The sequence below is a fragment of the Falco punctatus genome (genome assembly GCF_963210335.1).
Source record: "Falco punctatus genome assembly, chromosome: 7".
Taxonomy (NCBI): domain Eukaryota; kingdom Metazoa; phylum Chordata; class Aves; order Falconiformes; family Falconidae; genus Falco; species Falco punctatus.
In genome coordinates this window covers 27,153,619-27,157,442 of record NC_137587.1, presented here as the reverse complement: position 1 = coordinate 27,157,442, position 3,824 = coordinate 27,153,619, and the positions used below count along the sequence as shown (strand labels likewise).

At 37.1% G+C, this 3,824-nt stretch overlaps 1 long non-coding RNA gene across 2 annotated transcripts in view; it reads left to right on the top strand.

Annotated features, from left to right (window-relative positions):
• LOC308066674 overlaps positions 1-3,824 on the top strand; it is a 106,887-nt gene that overhangs the window by 65,898 nt on the left and 37,165 nt on the right. The window lies entirely within an intron of this gene.

Here is a 3,824-nt window from a genome sequence, read left to right as displayed (position 1 = left end):
GTTAGTAGCATCTTATACCTCTGCAGCTAGAACCGCAGGGAATATCTGAACACAATATTAAGTGTCTCACAGAACAGCAGCTGCTCCTGCAGCTAGGATCACTTGTGAAAATTTAAAGCTATGATACAGAGAGCATTAGAATACTGCAGGGCAGAATTACATCAAAAAAGGAAAGTTCTGGCAATTTGCACCCAAAGCAAAGGTGTGGATGTTTTGTTTGAGTGAGTATAGCTGCTTGAGAAGGGAGGCTTATAATCTGTGGTTTAGCTTATTCTTCTTTTTCTGCTAATACAAAACTATGTTAAAAAGAATCTTGCTCCTTTTTTTCTTTTTGAAGTTATTAACTCTACCCCATTCTTTAAGACTGAGAGCAGTCTAAAGCTCAATTTGTATAGATATTGTAATTTTATCATTAGATAACTACCATTACAAGCTGACTAGGGTGGGCTGTTAAGTGGGTCAGAGGTGATTAATTATTAGGTCTTAGAGACGGAGGTATGTATATTTGATTCATTTTATCTTTGTACCAGTGAAGTTGTGTTGAATAATTGGTAGTTAGACAAGCAGCTTTGTTGCCATTTGATGAGAAAGAGAAGAAAAATATACTGACTGTTTCTGTGTAAGCACAGGAGAAGTGTCTTTCATTACTCATCACAAATTGCCATTCTCTCTAGTCAGCAGTTACTTGTGTCTCTGCACTGAAGTTCGTATTCACCTGCCATGAAAGGAAGGACTAGAAGGAAGAGTTTGACCTGAAGGTCAGGCATTCCCACAGAGAGAACTTACTCTCTGCGCTTTGCCAGGGTTATCTCAGTTAGCTGCAAATTCTTAAACACGAACTACACATGCCACTTCTTTTACTCTCATTGTTTTTAGGTTTCAATTAAAATGCAAACAGGAAAGCAAATTATTTCCTTGGAATATATGCATATCTCTTCATGGGGACTTCCTGAGTTTCACTTCTTTAAAGTGAGAGCCACATGTGAAAACAGACAGGCAGATCCTGTTCAATCTTTTAACAGATGAAGGCAATCATCCAGATTGAAGGAGAAGTTGACAGGACAAATGGTACTATGCAGACAGATATGGCCTTATACTCCAGGTATTGAGATCAAGAGGTAGGACATTTGAGTTCAGTCAAGATCTGACTGGGTTTTTCCCTAGGCTTCTAAAAATAATTTTCAAATCACTTAAATTTGATCTCTCTAAGATCCCTCTCCATTTTGTAGGTCTTTTTTATTTGTCTGAAGTTTGTTTTACTTGAGTACTGTTTCTTAAAGTATTATTTTATATGTACTATCTTACCTGTACTATTTCTAGCCCTCAAGGCTTTGGGATCACTTAGGGTGTCTCATTTCTTTTGAAATACAAATAATACACATAAAAAGAATCTACTTGGGAAATTACTTGAGAAAGGAAGGTATAGTGGATGTCCTGGATATTTACCTGTTTCTCTGGCCACTGGTCAGTAGGGTCACAGAGAAGAAAGACAAGGAAACTATGAAAGAAAGAATGGAATATAAGTCTAGAAAGAAGGTTGCACTGAAAAAGAGACGTGGATGTGGGCTTCGGAGATGGAGGTTAGGGAATGGCAGAGCTGAGTACACAGTGAAAAATTTAAAAGAAGACACAGAAAGAAAGCAAAGACAAATATGAAGGTGAGAAAGGAACTGGAAAAAAAGGAAGACTAAATAGGAAAACTAGGAAAGCCAGAAGATTTAGGACAAAATATTTTGGAGAAAACCAATACAGTACAGTGAAAGTCAGAGTACAAAAGGAGTTAAAAAAAACATGGGGGAAAAGCAAAGAAACTCAGCACTGCAATACCTTTGTTCCCAGGGCACATGCATCCAGTGGATGTTAAGAGGTACAGAAAGCTATTATGGTCCCTAATGAACTCTTTGATCCTGTAGGATGATCGTAAAATACCTATACACTCATTTGTGTGGCTATTTCAAGCTGGAAACTACCTTATCTTGTCACTGAAATAACAGGAGTTTTTGCTGAAGTATTTGCCTTGGATTTTTTCTAAATAGAGTATTTTAGCATTAAAAGGAAGGAAGAGTAGATGGAGTATGGCACAATTGGAGAAGAAAGAGCAAGAGAAAGAAACTAAAAGAGAACCCAGGTTTAAAACCACTGTTGACATCTTGGGTAATTTTATTTGCAGGATCATTCAGTCTCTGCTGGGTTTCATTAGCCTGCCCCACATTTTAGCTTTTCCAGGGTGTGTTCACAATGTTCACCTTGCTCCATTCTTCAGCGACGATTATTGAACAGTATTATTACAATCAAGAAAAATAAAGAAATCTATCAATTTATCTTGTATATTGCTTATAATAATTCAGATGCTAAGTTTGACTATTCATTGCACTGGAATAAAAAATTGCAATCAATATAGTGATAGAAATTGCTCATATCCTTCCTTCCAAAACTGAGCATACTCCCCTTTGTTTTTAACCTACTAAAAGACATTACAATAGTCATTTGGAAAGTGTCTTGTAAGGCTGCTTTGTTCAGATGACTGTGCTTGACTAGACTTGTATAAATAGCACTGAAACCCCTCTTTGTCATCTAGTAGCTGCATTAAGAGTTGTTCTAGGTTTATGTCATATTTTATATTTAACCATACTTAACATCATCATAAGCCTCAGAAAAGATGTCCATATTATTTATCTACTGCTAATTTAAACTGATTCTGGAGTTTACTAGTCCTCTGTGTTGAGCAATAATGTTGTAGGTGCAGGTTCTTCACCTGGGACTATCTTTAGACAGGTAATCTATTTAGAAACTTTAGATGGGTAATGGGCTGATAATATTGCTCATTCATTCAGTAATGAGCAGGCCTGAGGATGTGTCCTGAAAGGAGCTAGAAATTATTAGTAGCAAGATTCTAAATTGCTATTAAGGACATTCTTACAATGGCAAAGGTTGATGGCTAGAGTTTCAGAACCCTTCCAATGACAACTATTCTTTGATTCCATTATAAAAATTGTGATATTACATAGCAGAGACTCTTTGCTCATTTCCATCTGTTACATGGGACAAGGACATGTTTCTGAGGTCACAGGTACAGAAATGACAGAAGACTAAACTTATCTTCAATTGCTCATGAAATAGGTGACTCCAGTCAGCTCTTATTGCCCATGATGATTGCTATCTTTCCCTCACAGTGATGATTTCTTAACTAGAATACAACAGGACAAAAAATTCTGGGCTTGTCTTAAATTCGCTTCAGATGTCTGTCATTTAAACTATGACTTAAGATAAAACACATCTGCTTTTTTGAAGAATAAGGAATGGGAAATGCATGTTGTGTAGTGCAAGAAACTTGCATACAACTGCTCTTTCATTTGTTGCACATTTTTAGAAGTTTCTTTGTTTCTGAGGCAGGAATTCTAAGAAGAGAGAGGAATGTCACAGTTAAAACTTGTCATATGCTGAACTCAGAAATTAGGTTTTATCCTCATCTTTTCTGTTGAATTCTGATGTGTTGCCTAGCAAGTGACTTCAAACCCAAGCAGGGTTTTCAGATGAGGTCATTAACAGTTTGTTCTTTGTTCCCAGGGTGCCTAGCATGGTACTCTTGTCCTGATTGGCAGGAGTGTAAAATGCTCACAACTATAGCTGCAGTCAATCAGAGATGTGCTCTCAGCAGGCAAAATGAGATCAGCTGCTAAATACTCTGAAAACTTAGGTGCTATGTATCTGAGACAGTGTGCTTGATGTTAGTGGCTATGTTTAACTTGAACTGCTCTGTGGCTCTGTTTTTGGTCTATAAAAAAGGATAATGTCAGCCTTCACCTCACCTGGGTTTTGAGAAG